Source organism: Erinaceus europaeus, unplaced genomic scaffold (genome assembly GCF_950295315.1).
Source record: "Erinaceus europaeus unplaced genomic scaffold, mEriEur2.1 scaffold_435, whole genome shotgun sequence".
Taxonomy (NCBI): domain Eukaryota; kingdom Metazoa; phylum Chordata; class Mammalia; order Eulipotyphla; family Erinaceidae; genus Erinaceus; species Erinaceus europaeus.
The window spans coordinates 852-16,848 of record NW_026647688.1 but is presented as its reverse complement, the minus strand read 5'-3'; the positions used below and the strand labels follow the sequence as shown (position 1 = coordinate 16,848).

Genomic DNA, 15,997 nt, shown 5'->3' with positions numbered 1-15,997 from the left:
TTCCACATGTATGGATACACACACACACACACAATCACACAAAGTTTATCTGGATGAGGGCAGTAAAATAGCTCACTTCAGTAGTGTACTGCTTTGCCACACATATAATGCAATTTTGAGCCCAGGTAAGCTATCTTTTAGCCTCTATTAATGCATTTCAAAAATAAAATGTTACTAATGGATTTTAATTTAAGGTAAAGTACTATAGATAAATCTGAAAGCATAGTGAGGTCAAGTAAGGGGTTGATAGCATGATGGTTATGCACAGAGATGCTTATGCCTTGAGTCTCCGAAGTCCCAGGTTCAATCTCCCACACCACCATAAGCCAGAGCTGAGCAGTGCTCTGGTTAAAAATAAATAAATAAATAAAATACACGGTCAAGTATATGACAGTTGATCCTAACCAATGGATTTTCATTGAAAAAACAAAAAACTCCAAACTAACTTGGTTATATTTTCCCACCTAAACCTCAAGGACATCTTTTATGATACAAACCCAATAGCAAGGAAGACTAATGCAGAACAAATTAATGGTACTACATTAAATTGAAAAGCTTCTGCACAGCCAAAGAAACTATCACACAAACAAAGAGACCCCTCATAGAATGAGAGAAGATCTTTACATGCCATACATCAGACAAGAGACTAAACATCAAGAAATATGGGCAAAGTCCTAGAGGTTTCAGGACCAGGAGAAATAAGGATCTTAAAGAGAATGGGAAGGGTTCCTTGTATTCTTAGAGTTTAAAAGAGCAATAGTTAATTATTATTATAACCAACCCTTCAGACTCATTACTCGGGTGACACCTATCCTTTCATAGGATTCTCTAATTCTATTCCAGGTGGTTTACTTCCTAATAAAGTCCCAAACCATAGATATAGACCAGGTCCTGTGAGATACAGCATATGTTCACATGTATCCATAAATTAAGGCAAAATATATACCTGAAAGCAAAAGTGCATAATAGCCTGCAGTGAGTCAGTATAAAGTTCATAATGAAATAGTATCTACTTAGACTTAGATACCAATATTTTCCTCTAAGTACTTGATAGTTTCTGGTCTAACATCCAGGTCCTTGATCCATTTGGAGTTTATTTTTGTTCTTGGTGAGATAAAGTGGTTCAGTTTCATCCTTCTGCATGTTTAAACCCAGTTTTCCCAACACCATTTATTGAAGAGATCTTCCTTTCTCCATTTAATACTTTGGGGCCCCTTATCAAAGATTAGATATCCATAGGTGTGGGGGTTTAGTTCTGGGCTTTCAATTCTGTTCCACTGGTCTGTGTGCCTATTTTTGTTCCAGTACCTAGCTGTTTTGATGGTGATGGCTTTATAATATAGTTTGAGATTTGGGAGTGTGGTGCCTCCATTTCAGTTTCTTTTCCTCAAGATTGTTTTGGGTATTGTAGGTGTTTTCTGGTTCCAGATGACTGTAGTTTTTGTTCTATCCTTCTAAAGAAGTTTGGTAGAACTTTGATGGTTATCACGTTAAATTTGTATATGGCTCTGGGGAGAATATTTATTTTGATGATATTAATTTTTCCAACCCATGAGCACGGGATGTCTTTCCATTTCTTGGTATCAGTTTCTATTTTCTTGACTAGTGCCTCATAGTTTTCAGTATACAAGTCTTTCACTTCTTTGGTCAGCTTTATTCCTAGGTATTTTATTGATTTTGCTGCACCAGTGAATGGGAGTGATTTCTGGATGTCCTCTTCTTCGATTTAGTGTTTGCATAAAGAAATGCCACTGATTTTTGTACATTAATTTTGTAGCCTGATACCTTGCTATATTGCCTAATAACTTCCAGTCGTTTTCTGCTGGATTCTTTAGGATTTTCTGTGTATACTATCATATCATCTGCAAATAGTGAGAGCTTGATTTCTTCCCTTCCAACCTGTATTCCTTTGATTTCTTTCTCTTGCCTGATTGCTATGGCAAGAACTTCCAATACTATGTTGAAGATTAATGGTGATAATGGACAGCTCTATCTGGTCCCCGATCAGAGGGGGAATGCTTTCAGCTTCTTTCCACTGAGTATGATGTTGGCTGTAGGTTTGCTATATATGAACTCCACTATCTTGAGGAATTTCCCATCTATTCCCATTTTTTTGTAGTGTTTTGAGCATGAATGGGTGTTGGATTTTGTCAAAGGCTTTCTCTGCATCTACTGGGATAATCATGTAGTTTTTGGTTTTGCTTTTATTGATGTGGTGAATGACACTGATTGACTTACGTATGTTGAACCAGCCTTGCATTCCTGGGATAAATCCCACTTGGTTGTGATGAACAATCTTTTTTATATACTTCCGTATCCAGTTGGCCAGGATCTTGTTTAATATTTTGGCATCTATGTTCATCAGAGATATTGGTCTGTAGTCTCCCTTTTTTGTTGTGTCCCTATCTGCTTTTGGTATCAGGGTGATGTTGGCTTCATAGAAGGTGGAAGGGAGTTTTCCCGTTTCTTTGATCTTGTGGAAGAACTTTAGAAGTATAGGTATTAACTGTTTCCTGAAGGTTTTGTAGAATTCGTTTGTAAAGCCATCTGGTCCATGACTTTTGTTGTTGGGTAGATTCTTAACTGTTTTGATTTCTTTGTCTGTGACTGGTGCATTTAGGTTTTGTAGTTCTTGGTTCAGTTTTGGAAGGGCATATGTTTCTAGGAATTCTTCCATTTCTTCCAGATTCTCTAGCTTGGTGGTGTATTGTTCTTCACAGAAGTTTAGCATCACTTTCTGGATTTCTGTGGTGTCAGTTGTGATATCTCCTATCGTTTAGAATTCTATTTATTTGAGTCTTCTCCCCCCCTTTTTTTTAGTGAGTCTCACTAGGGGTTTGTCAATCTTGTTTAATTTTTCAAAGAACCAACATTTGGCATCATTGATCTTTTTTATGGTTCTCTTATTTTTTATGTTGTTTATTTCTGGTTTTAGTGATTTCCATCCTTCTGGTTGCATTAGGGTTCCTTTGTTCCTCTTCCTCTAAGTACTTAAGGCATGCAGTTAGGTCATTTATTTGAGCTTTTTCTTGTTCTGTAATGTGTGACTGTATGGCTATGAGTTTCACTCTCAGTACTGCTTTAGCTGTGTCCCAAATATTTTGATAGCTTGCCTTCATTTTCATTTGTTTCCAGGAATATTTGAATTTCTTGCTTGAGTGCCTCTCTGACCCAGCAATTCTTAAGCAGCATGTTGTTGAGTTTTCAAATTTTGTGACTTTTAGTAATTTTCTGTTTGTTATTGAATGTTAGCTTTACTCCATTGTAGTTTGAGACAATACTTGGGATGATTTCAATGCTCCTGAATTTGTTGATACTTTCTTTGTGGCCTAACATGTTGTCTATCCTTGAGGATGTGCTGTGTGGATTTGAAAAGAATGCATATTCCAGTTTTTAGGGGTGAAGAACTCTGAAAATGTCCAGGAGGTCTAGTCTGTCCATCTCTTCATTTAATTCTCGTTTCTTTGTTGATTCTCTGCTTCATTGATCTAAGTGTGTGAATGGGGTGTTGAAGTCTCCCACTATTATTGTATTACTATTGATGTATGTTTGTAGTTCTTTCAGTAGGTGTTTGATGTATTTAGATGGTCCCTCACTGTGTGCATAGATGTTAATAATTGTTAAATCTTCTTGGTTGATTGATCCTCTAATCATTTATACCATGGCCTTGCTTATCTTTTACTTTATGTAATTTAAAGTCTATTGTGTAGAGATGAGAATGGCTGTTCCTGTCATTATTTTTATCATAGCTTTCTTTCTTTTTGTGAGTCTATCCATTGCTTTATCTATTTTATTTATCCTTTTGAAGAATCAGCTCTTGGCTTCATTAATCTTTTGGATCATCTTTCTGAATTCTGTTTCATTAATTTCTGCTCTGATTTTGACTATTTCCTTCCTCCTTTTCGACTTTTGGGTCTCTCTGTTGCTCCTTTTATAGTTGATTCAGTTGTGTTGTTAGGTAGCTTACTTGAGACCTTCACTGTTTGTTATGGGCCAGTATTGCTATAAATTTCCCTCTTAGAACAGCTCTTACCACATCCCACAAGGTCTGATAATTGGTTTCTTCATTATCATTATCATTAAATTTTCAATTTCTTCAGTGACTCAGGTGTTATTCAGAAGTGTATTGTTCTGTCTCCATAGGTGAGATGTATTTATTTTTGTTGTTGATTTGTTTCTTTTTTTAATTATCTTTACTTATTGGATAGAGACAGCCAGAAATTGAGAGGGAAGAAGAGAAACGAAGAGAGACAGACACCTGAAGCCCTGCTTCACCACTTGTGAACCAGAGGCTTGAACCTGGGTCCTTGTACACTGTACTTTGTGCACTTAACCAGGTAAACCACCACTGGCCCCTCTTGTGGCTGATTTCTAACTTTACTGCCCATGATCAGAAAAGATACATTTTATGATTTCAATGTTCACATATTTATTAAGGTTGTCTTTGTGTGTGCTGGAGTGATGCTCCCATTAATAAATAATAAATCTGGGGGTCAGGCAGTAGTGCAGCGGGTTAAGCACACATGGAGTGAAGTTCAAATACTTGCATAAGGATCCTGGTTCAAGCCCCTGGCTCCCCACCTGCGGGGGGGGGGGGGTGCTTCATAAGCAGTGAAGCAGGTCTGCAGGTATCTATCTTTCTTTTCCTCTGTCTTCCCCTCCTCTCTCCATTTTTCTCTGTCCTATGCAACAGCAAAGACATCAATAACAACAACAACGATAAATAACAAGGACAACAAAAGGGAAAAATTGGCCTCCAGGAGCAGTGGATTTGTGGTGCAGGCACTGAGCCCCAGAAGTAACCCTGGAGGCAAAATAAAATAAAATAAATAAATAAATAAAAAGTCAAAACAAGGTTTTATAACTTCACAGAGTTTATACAAATAGACTCTCATGCTTGAAGCTCCCAAGTCCTAAAGTAAATTGCCCCCCCCCCACTGTCAGTCAAAGTTCAGGGCGCCAGTATGCCGGGCTAGCTTCACGGCAGGAGTCAGAAGACCAGGGACACACGGCTGAGTTGAAAAGCAGTATTTCTTTATCCACAAGTGAACGATTCAAAAAACTAATCTAATATAATCACAACCCCATTCTGTCCTGCATCCTTCTCCTCCGGCGGCAGCATCAGCAACCAAGGAAGTACATAGGATAAGGGATGGGGAGGAGAGAGAAGCGTGAAAAGGCAAGGACTAAACCAAAATCTCCCGGAGGCAGGGGGAGTGAGACCAAACCAATGTAACAGAATGACCATGTAAATAGACCACAATGTCAGGCAAAGTAACAGAAGGGATCCCAGAAGCAGAACTAGAAGCATACCAACAATTCCCCCTTTTCTTTTTAACTAATTGACCATGGTATCAGGAGTGTGGGGTGAACAGAAACCTATATCATACAGGCATTTTCAAAAAAGAAACTGGCACAAACATGGAGGAACAAGTAAGTGAGCAACAAGAACCTGATGCCAAGGGAAGGCCTGAGGGGGGCGTTTCTTGCCTCTGTGGGCTTCTCTTGCCTCAACGGGCGTTTCCTGCCTCTGTGGGCATTACCTAGAAAGGGGGGGGGGGTATGGCCTATAGAGTCCCAAGTCAGCTGGCTGTAGTCAGTCTTTGAGAAACCCAGCAGCATAAAGCGAAGCTGCTATAGTTTTGTGCAAAGTGTCCAAGAAGTGTACCAGTGAGTCCGATATAAGTGCCAGTCCAAAGCAGATGTCCACGGAAGAATGCCAGGGGGTAGAACGTTGCATAAGGAAGGTCAGCCACTGGAATTCCACTTTTCTGTAGAGAACTTGACAACTGCAATTTACTTGTGAAAAAAAAATAAAACTTGTAACAAGTTAGAAGTTTACTATAATTGATAACTCGATGATTATAATTGGTTTAAGTATCTTTATAAATTTGGAAGGTCTTTCTCATTTTATTTTAAGGCTCTTTAACCAATTTAAGCGTAATAAAATGTGGTAAGGCAAAGAACCATTGTTAGAGCCTCAGGCATGAGAATCATTAGCATAACCATGCAATCTATCTTATGCCTGGGCTGGTTCTACCTCTAAATGAGAAGGTATTTGAGAGTTTTACATATCAATAACATCTTATTTAACCTTTTGTTACACCCGTATAAGATGGAGACACACCATAGGTGTGTGCAGATTTTTTAGACCAAGTTAGTTAAAAAATATTGATTTTTAACTAATTTTTACCTCAGACTTTAAATGTAAGTTAATTTTACCTTTATGAGAATTATGTTGAAAACCTTTTTCATTTAACTTTGCCTGGTAAGAATGTAGCCTTAAAGTTACATTTTTAACCTTAAAGTTAATGTTTACCAAACTTCAAACACACACATAAACATGGTCTTCAATACACAAGGAGAAAAACTTGTTATGAAGACATGTTATTTTAAACACAAATTTAGATCTGTACTGTCTTAGTTGTTCGGGGGTGCATTGTCCAGCGGTGGCTTCTTGCCCAACTTCACCTCCAGGAATTGAAGGTTGCAATCACTGCACGAATGTCTGCGTATTCTAGCTCCTCTGCCGTCAGAGCCGAGCTGGGGATCTCGGCCAGGGGGCCCAGTCCCAGCAGGGAGCCTGTGGTCTCTGGGTGGTCCAGGATCTGCCCCGACTTCATAGCAGGAGGGCGGGCGGGCCAGCCGTGCAGAAGGCGCAGAGGCGCCCCAGGGCGGGGGCCAGGATGGGCTGCATCCCTGCCCGCCATGCCCGCTGCCCTGCTCCCAGCGGAGGGAGTCTGTGCCTAGCGCCCCGCGTCACGCGGCGGCAAGCAGGCTCCGGCAGGCCAGCGGTGGGCGGAAACCAGAGTGTGAAGAGCAAAGGGTTCCAGAGACAGAGAAACAGTCTCATGAAGAAAGGGCAGAGGCCTTTGGAAACCTCTTCATAAGTAGAAAAGCAGCCCATAGTGGACAGGTAGCCAAATGTCTTCATTTATCTGGGGGATGGGCAGGTTAGGTCCCACATTGTTGCACCATATTTCAGTCAACTTTCAGAGCGCCAGTATGCCAGGATAGCTTCGCGGCGGGAGACAGAAGACCAGGGACACATAGCTGAGCGGAGAAGCAGTATTTCTTTATTCATGAGCAAATGGTTCAAAAAACTAATCTAATCTAATCACCACACAATTCTGTCCTGCCTCTCTCCCCTCTGGCTGCAGCATCCTGAACCAAGGAAGTACACAGGATAGGGGGCAGGGAGAAGAGAGAAGCGCGAAAAGGCAAGGACTAAACCAAAATCTCCCAGAGGCAGGGGGAGTAAGACCAAACCAATGTAACAGAATGACCATGTAAATAGACCACAATGTCAAACAATGTAATAGAAGGGATCCCAGAAGCAGAACTAGAAGCATACCAATACCCCACCACCACAATAAATCAGATCTGAGCAGTGTTCTAAAAAAAAAAAGGCAAAAAAATAAATAAATAAACAATAAATAATAAATCTAAAATAAATGTCACTGGGATGGAATGTATTGTATGGTGACGCTAGTTAATACTGTAATATGCACTCGAAAGTTGCTAAGAGACTAGTTCTTAAGTTCTCATCCTAAGAAAAAGTGACTATGAATGTTAGCTAGGCCTGTGGTGATGGCCATTTCACAATATATACAAATGGAAATCTGCCCAGAATGGCACAGCAGAAACAAACTGTCCCCACACAGCCTTCTCCCCATGAAAGTTTGTTCTGACTACTGGATATGTAGATATTACCTATAATAAGCAAAACAGAGTTGCTTCAGGGGCTGTACAGTTTGTCCTTTACTTTAGACAGTGCTGATGATTTGTTTAAAGCAAAGGCATTTCAGGAACAGTTTTTATTCTTTCATTGTTTTTACTAATTTCTCTTTGTGTCTGTACCAGAGTACTGCTCAGCTCTGGCTTACGGTGGTGCAGGGGACTGAACCTGGGGTCTCAGAGTCTGAGACATGACAGTCCATTTTTAACTGTTTTTGTATCTACTTCTGGGTATCAAATATCTATTTTCGTGTGAAAGAAGCAGATAGACCCAAGCACTGCTCAGCTCTGGTATATGCTGGTGCTGGAGATTGAACCTGGGGCCTCTGGCATGCAAGTCTGGTGCAGTACTGCTGTAATATCTAACTCATGAGCAGTTTCCTTTTGATTAGGTGGGGCCTCACACCTGCATGATTTCCCCACTCTGAAAGGATTTTTTACTCAGCTGAAAAGAGAGAGAGAGAAAGAGAACAAGAGAGAGAACGAGAGAGAGACCTCGACATGGACACTTGCTGCAGTGCCATGGCTCAAACCTGGGCTGCACACATGACAGCAAGCATCCTAACCCATAGGCACTCTCTCTAGTTCTCAAGAGTGAGTTTCAAATACTCATTGTAAAATTTGTATTTGGCTCCAAAGCAAGAGATGACCCCCAGTGTGTCATACATCTGCAGATGATGTCATTGTCAGGGGCCGTGCAGAGGGCCCCAGACCCAGTGGAATGTGCCAGTAAGTAAACTCTACAGACCACAGCCCAGCCTCCCCTACAAGCCACCTCTGCAGAGACTTCCAATGAGCTCCTTGGGGGTGTGTGCTGGGGAATTCCAGAAGCTTCTGCTGATGGGGGGGGCAGTGGGGGTGCTGAACACCTGGCCACTGAGTAAAGGTTTTCAGAGGAGGAAGTTTGCTTTGGCAGCACACCTCCCATTCCTGCATCTGTGCACAGGGGTGACACACATGGGGGCTCCCCAGAAGGGAAGAGGCAGGAGTGACCCTGCCCAGATCAGGTCGAGAGCACAGCTCTGGGTGAGTCCTCACTGGGGACATAGTGTCCTCTGGCTGACATGTTACCTTGGCACCTGAGAGGGCAGCTGTAGCCTGTTTACCTTGTTTCCAGTCCAAGGCCATCACCTTGAATGGGACTGTCCTTGACTCCCTTGTGTTTTTATTACGTGTAGCACTTGCACAGGTTCCTACGCAAACAAGGCCTTTTAAACACACCATCACTACCATAAAGAAGCAAAACACTGGCCAAGGGAAATAGTGCATATACTAGAGTATAGGACTTCCCCACCCAAGACAGACATGTCTTTCTCTCCCCCTGTCTTCCTGTACTCTCTCCATTTCTCTCTGTCCTATCCAACAACAAGGACAGCAGTAACAACAATAAACAATGAGGGCAACAAAAGGGGAAAAAATGGCCTCCAGGAGCAATGGATTCATAGTGCAGCATTCAAAGGTTGTTGCTTGCCCTAGCAATATCCTTGGAGGCAAATAAATAAATAAATAAATAAATGAAGGTCACCTTTCCTATGTTCTCTTCAGAAAACTTTCCTCCACTTGTTTTTTGCTTTTTTTTTTTTTTTCTGTCCTCCAGGGTTATTGCCAAAAGTTGGTGGCAGCATAACTCTACTGCTCCTAGCAGACATTTTTTAAAAAGATAGATGGTGAAATACAGAGAGAAATGGGGGGAGGGAGAGGGGCAAGGTAGAGAGAAAGAGAGAGAAAAGCATGACTCTTAAACTCATGAAACTACCCCCCCACCCCACCCCTCTGCATATGAGAATGATCTTTCGGACAATGTTCCTTTTCTTCTGTTTCTCAGTGTTTTGTCCTTAGTCCCCAATTCCTTCACCTCCACCTCATTCAATGCTGGATAATTTACTCATCATTGTTTATAATGAAAAATCTTTGGGTGTTATTATATTTTTGTTTGGCTTTTGTTAACTTTTTTACATTATGTCACACACAATTTGGTAGTAACTACATTACTTTAGAAAAAATAGAATAACATTTTTTTTCTCTAACATACATACCCCCATGAACTGTAAAATTTGGAAAGTCAGCCTTGGGGTCTAGGGATGCCTTTGACGTCCCGCCAGTAGTGCTGTGAGGTCTAGGACATACAGAAAATTCACGATATAAACATGGTACTTACATACTTATATTATCAAAAGGGAAGTTGGTAATCTACTAAGAAAACAGAATGATGACACACTCTAACCCTGTTACCCATAAGAACCAATTTTATTGCCAAAAATAACATAATTCAAATAATTTCCCTAAAATGTTTACAAAAAGTAGCCCATGTAATTAATTCTTATAACTGTATCTTAAAACTTCATTGAATAAGATATTCCAAATATTCCATTAACTCATAGATGTCGTTTTTAAAGTTTAAAAAAGTTCTATTATTCATGATAAATAATACTACTGATAACTTTACTTGGTAGACTTTTAGTTCCTTTGGTGAATTTTACAGTCTTACAGATAAGCACCACACATTGCATGTAAATATGTATACAGTAATAATAAGCCAGACTAATGACTTGCAGTAGAGACCAGGGAGTTGCATTTTGTCAAACCCAAATTGAACAGAGTTGAGTTGAGGTTGATACAGAGAAAGGCATGCTCTGGGTGTGTTGTTCTCTGTATTTCTTGAAGCATCAGGTGAATTGTAAAAAGTTCAAAGAGCTTCTTGTTGCTTCTGTAAGAGAATGAGCACATTCGTGAGTACATCCCCATTCAGGGAGTCTCTCCAAGTAACACTGGGAAGGGGACCAGAGTGTAGAGGTGAGGGAATGGAAACTGGTAACTAAAGGATTGACATGCCAAGGCAAACACAAGGGTTCTGAGACAAGCTTAGATTAGAACTGTATTCAAGTGAAAAAAAAAAAAAATGTATTGGGAGTCGGGCAGTAGTGCAGCGAGTTAAGCGCAGGTGGTGCAAAGCACAAGGACCGGTGTAAGGATCCCCATTCAAGCCCCCAGCTCCCCACCTGCAGGGGAGTCGCTTCACAGGTGGTGAAGCAGGTCTGCAGGTGTCTATCTTTCCCTCCCCCTCTGTCTTCCCCTCCTCTCTCCATTTCTCTCTGTCCTATCCAACAATGACAACATCAATAACAACAACTACTACAACAATAAAAAACAACTACAACAATAAACAAGGGCAACAAAAGGGAAAATAAATAAATATTTTAAAAAATAATTAAAAAATAAAATGTATTATAATCCTGAAAGCTGTGCCTTATTCACTGCTATTTAGAGAATTTTCTTTTCAAAGCTAGAAAAAACTAGTCAAATACTTAATCAGTTTACTTTTTAAGCTGGGCTTTTGATAGAGCTAAGTATTAGTTCAATTTGTCTTAGTGTCAAGATGTTTTTCACCATCATTTCCAGTAAACAGTAATGTCGTTTTTAGAGTTATATCTGATAGATACATTTACCTCCTGGTCTACATATTTACCCCAGAGAAAAATTATCAAATAGCCTCATTAGATTTAAAAAAAATGATTTACATCTTTATATTTTAGATGTTTATTTTTAAGACCTGCTTACACACCAATAATTTCCAACACTCTTATTCAAGACAGGCTTTAAGTTTGGAGTAACCCTAGACATAAAACACCACAAATACTTAAAACACATTTGCCCAGGACTAGGTATTTTGGGTCCACTTTAAAAAATGGCATGAATTAAGAACTAAAACCAGCCAAAAATACGTTACAGCAGCCTTAAAGCACCACAGGTAAACTATAAAGAGGCCTTGCTAAGAATCTGCTGGTTCAAGCCCCAGTCCCCACTTGCAGGGGGAAAGCTTTGTGAGTGGTGAAGCAGGGCTGCAGGTATCTGTCTCTCTCCCCTCCACCTCCCCCTTCCCTCTTGATTTCTGACTTTCTTTATTCAATATATAAATAAGGATAATTAAATTTTAAAAAAGAAGTTGCTGATTATAAACTAAGACAATCGTGGCACAGTCAATCTGCAAGAAAAGGAAGACAAGTGAGGAGGGTATCTAGGTGTCTAAGTAGAAACTATTTGATTAGGTACTTTATGATGTCTTTTTAGGTCTTTCTGGTTGCTTGCTACATTTACTGACTCTAGTACTAGAGAGCACACCAAAAGGAATAACTGGTGAGTGGAGTATGAGATTACAAATTGACAACTAGGAACTTATATACTGAATATAGTAATTTATTTTCTGTACCATATTGAAAATATGGACTCATCATCACACAAATACAACTTACTAAATGCCTTTGCTATCTAGGTATTCTGAGGCCTGGTAAAACCCATAAGTTCATAATCATGGAGATAATGGGTGAGAAGGGAAAGAGCTGGAGGAACCAAGACCAAAACTGTAATGTCTCAACAATGTGATAGAAGAGTGTCTTCCTGCTAACAGCAGAGCTCAGAGTATAAGACACCATCTTGTCATGTGCATGACCCAGGTTTGGTCCCACCCCCAGGCACTGAAAGAAACTTCAGTGCTGTGGTCTGTTACTCTCTCTGACATCTCTGTCTCTATCTAAAAAATAAATTTAAAAAAGTGTGTTCTCGAAAGAAATACTACACTATACCAAGATTAGAGGAAAATATGACATAAAAATCTATCATTAAAGACTGATTATATTGCCTACTACATAATGAAATTGTATGCATATGTCAATGATCGTGCTGTAAAGCATCTTATATATAAAAATACATTTTATAATAATAAAAACTGATTATATGAATGTCTGTGTATATTCTGAGGAAGCATAGGGGGAAAATACAAAATGTAAAGTATTCAACTGTTATAATAAAGTCCAAATTAGTGGGAGCAACAAGCTTCCACTAACATTAATTACTAACATCATTTCAAAATTTTTACATTGGCTTCATTTTCTTTGCTTGGACTTACTTCTGTATATAAATACTAGCTTGCAATATCTATTTTTATTATCTCTTATTTTCACCTGTGGTATTACAGAATACTAATGTGCCATAATTTCGACACTATCACTTGGTTGTTAAAATAGTTTTAGGGGGCCAGGTGGTGGCTCATCGGGTTAAGTGCTCACATTACAGTGCACAAGGACCCAGGTTCAAGTCCCTGGTACCCACCTGCAGGGGGAACACTTCACAAGTAGTAGGGCTGCAGGTGTCTCTCTATCTCTCTCCTCTGTCTCCCCACCTCTTCTCAATTTCTCTCTGTCTCTAGCCAATAGTAAATAATTTTTTAAAAAAGAATTACCTTATTTTAAAAAATAGTTTTAGTTTACATATTGTGGAATCATTTAGACGGGCCAGCTGGTGGTACAGCCAGTAACAGACACATTACCATGTTCAAGACAACAGTTCCCATCTGCAGGGGAACCTTCACAAGCAGTGGAGCAGTGCTGGAGTCTCTTCCCACCCCCTACCCCCTCTCTATCTCACCCTCTATCAAAAAGAAAAGGAAAATAAATAATCTTTGTGAAAACATAAAATCTGCTTTAAAAATGAAGTTCACACAGAGAACTGAACTATATAAACAACACATACACTGAGTATGTGATCTTAGATAAGCAAATATTCATGAATCTCAATTTTCTTTCTCTCTCCCCCTCCACGCTGCCTCTCTCTTTAGACAGAGACAGAGAGAGTGAAAGATGTCACAGCACTTGGGGCCAGGTGGTAGTGCACCTGCTTAAGCACACACTATAGTGCACAAGGACCCAGATTCAAGCCCCTTGTCCCCACCTGTAGGGGGAAAACTTCACAAGTGGTGAAGTAGGACTGCAGATATCTTGCTCTCTCCCCACCTCTCAATTTCTCTCTATCCAATAATAAATAAATAAATAAAAATTTTTAAAAGTCACAGAATTGAAGTACCCTTCAATGTAGTAGGGGCTGGACTCGAGACTGCACTGTGCATATGACCTGAATCTCAATATTCTACCTGCCTATGTTTGCAGGAAGTTTTAACAATACAGGTAAAACCAGTGTATGACCTAGAGGGGTCAATCACAACAAGTAAACTATCTTTCAGTTAAGTATGCTATAGATGAGAAAGTCTTACTTGATTTTGGAAAGTTTCTGAAGAATGATGCTGAGCTTTTCTAGTATATGAAGATCCAGCTTAGGCGTTCGAAGCAGCACCGAGCAAGTCCGAAAAAATAAAGTGTTGCTGCAGGCCTCCAGAAAAGGCTGCAGTGACTCTGCAAAACAAACCAGCAGTGCTTCACTGCTAGGGAACCGCTGAAAAGGAAATTTAAATAAACTAGAACCACAACTATTTGGGGTCATTAAAATACTCATTTAGGTTTCCAATCTTCAACTTTAGGGAAAAATAACATCATTTGCGAATTTGAAATATCCATGGACTCTTGAACTATGTAGATAACTTTCCCCACTGGCAGAAATCTTTTTTTTTAAATTTTTTAATTAAATATTTATTTATTCCTTTTTGTTGCCCTTGTTGTTTTACTGTTGTAGTTATTATTGTTGTTGTTACTGATGTTGTCATTGTTGGATAGGACAGAGAGAAATGGAGATAGGAGGGGAAGACAGAGATGGGGAAAGAAAGACACCTGCAGGCCTGCTTCACCATTTGTGAAATGACTCCCCTGCAGGTGGGGAGCTGGGGGCTCGAACTGGGATCCTTACACCGGTCCTTGTGCTTGATGCCAAGTGCACTTAATCTGCTGCGCTACTGCCCGACTCCCGGCAGAACTCTTTTCAATGTAAACTTTCAAAACATCTTCAAAGACTTATATCCACTCACGAAGAAAACAAAATCAAAAGTAAGCCAGTGGGAGTACATCAAGCTGAAAAGTATCCGCACAGCAAAATGAACTACAACCAAAATATAGAGACTTCTTACAGAGAGGAAGATGTGAACAGGTCACATATCAGACAAAGGGCTAATAACCCAAATCCATCATCAAACTCAGCAACAGGGGCTGGGTGGTGATGCACCTGGTTGAGCACACATGTTACAATGTTCAAGGACCCAAGGTCAAGCCCTGTCCTCACCTGCAGGGGGGGGAAGTTTCACGAGGGGTAGAACAGTGTTGCAGGTGTCTCTCTCCCTCTCTATTACCTGTCTCTCTCCCTCTCTATCACCTCTTTCACTCTTGATTTTTGGCTGTCTTTATCCACTAAATAAATAAATAAAGATAATAAAAATAACCTCAGCAACAACAACAACAACAAAAAATCTCATCCAAAAATGGGGAGAGCATATGGGCAGACTCATCAATAAAGAGATCCAAAAGGACGACATATGGAAAAAAGGCTCCAAGTCACTGTCAGAGAAATGCAAATAAAGACAACAATGAGATACTACTTTACACCTGTGAGAATGTTAGAAAGAAACTAACAACAAATGCTGGTGAGGGTGTGGAGAAAAAGAAACCCTTCTACACTGCTGGTGGGAATGTAAATTGGTCCAGTCCCTCAGGGAAATCGTCTGGAGATTTCTTGAAATGCTAGAAATGGACCAACCTTATGACCTGGCAAGTCATCTCATGGGAGTATATCCAAAGGAAACAAAGACACCCATCCAAAGAGATCTGTGTACACCTATGTTCATAGCAGCCCAGTTTGTAATAGCCAAGTCTTAGTCACAACTCAGATATCCAACAACAGATGAGTAGCTAAGAAAGTTGTAGTATATATATACCAGAATATTACTCAGCTATTAAAAATGGTGAATTCACCTTCAGATCTATCAGGCCACCCCATCAGCTGGGGCCCTCATCAGGGAGTCCTGAGACTCCCACACAGACATGATGGGTCTAGACCTTGAATAGATCCCTCTCTCCACTGCCACTGGTCATCTCCATCAGGAACAACACAATAGACCCCTTTGTGGGCCCCCATAGGACCTGGCCCTCAGTGTGGATCAATAATGTTGTTCCATCCTCTGAGGGGAGGCTGGATAACATACTATATCTACCACCTGAGGAAGATGGGTCCTGAAATTGGGGCAGCTTAGAATGTTCCTACTCTATTAATAGAATGTAAGTTCAGACCTACAGGGATGCAGAGGTTACATAGGCTCCTAAGCTGAATATGGGCCCCAGATCAAATCGATGGGTTCTACAGTCAACAATATTTATACACCTTTCCCATATTTGAGAGATACTCACATCTTCCAGACTCTGAACTAGGGAGGGTCAGCAACAGCTCAGATGTGAAAATATAGCCCTGAGAATCTAGCCCAGCATGTCACCACTGTGTACAATGGTTAGAGAAAAGAAAAGCTATGTATCAGGGAAAAAAGCTTTCAAAC

The 15,997-nt window shown here is 40.2% G+C and overlaps 1 long non-coding RNA gene across 2 annotated transcripts; it reads right to left on the bottom strand.

Moving 5' to 3' along the window:
- Positions 1-6,808: 6,808 nt before the first annotated feature.
- Positions 6,809-14,101, bottom strand: LOC132536417 (uncharacterized). 2 transcript variants are annotated; one of them, XR_009548000.1, is made up of 3 exons: positions 13,781-13,980; positions 9,774-10,444; positions 6,809-7,053 (listed from the first exon to the last, which is right to left on the bottom strand). It is a non-coding gene; the product is annotated as an uncharacterized LOC132536417 (long non-coding RNA). The 2 variants fall into 2 exon arrangements; XR_009548001.1 differs by lacking the exon at positions 6,809-7,053 and having other exon boundaries at positions 9,961-10,444; positions 13,781-14,101.
- Positions 14,102-15,997: the final 1,896 nt, after the last annotated feature.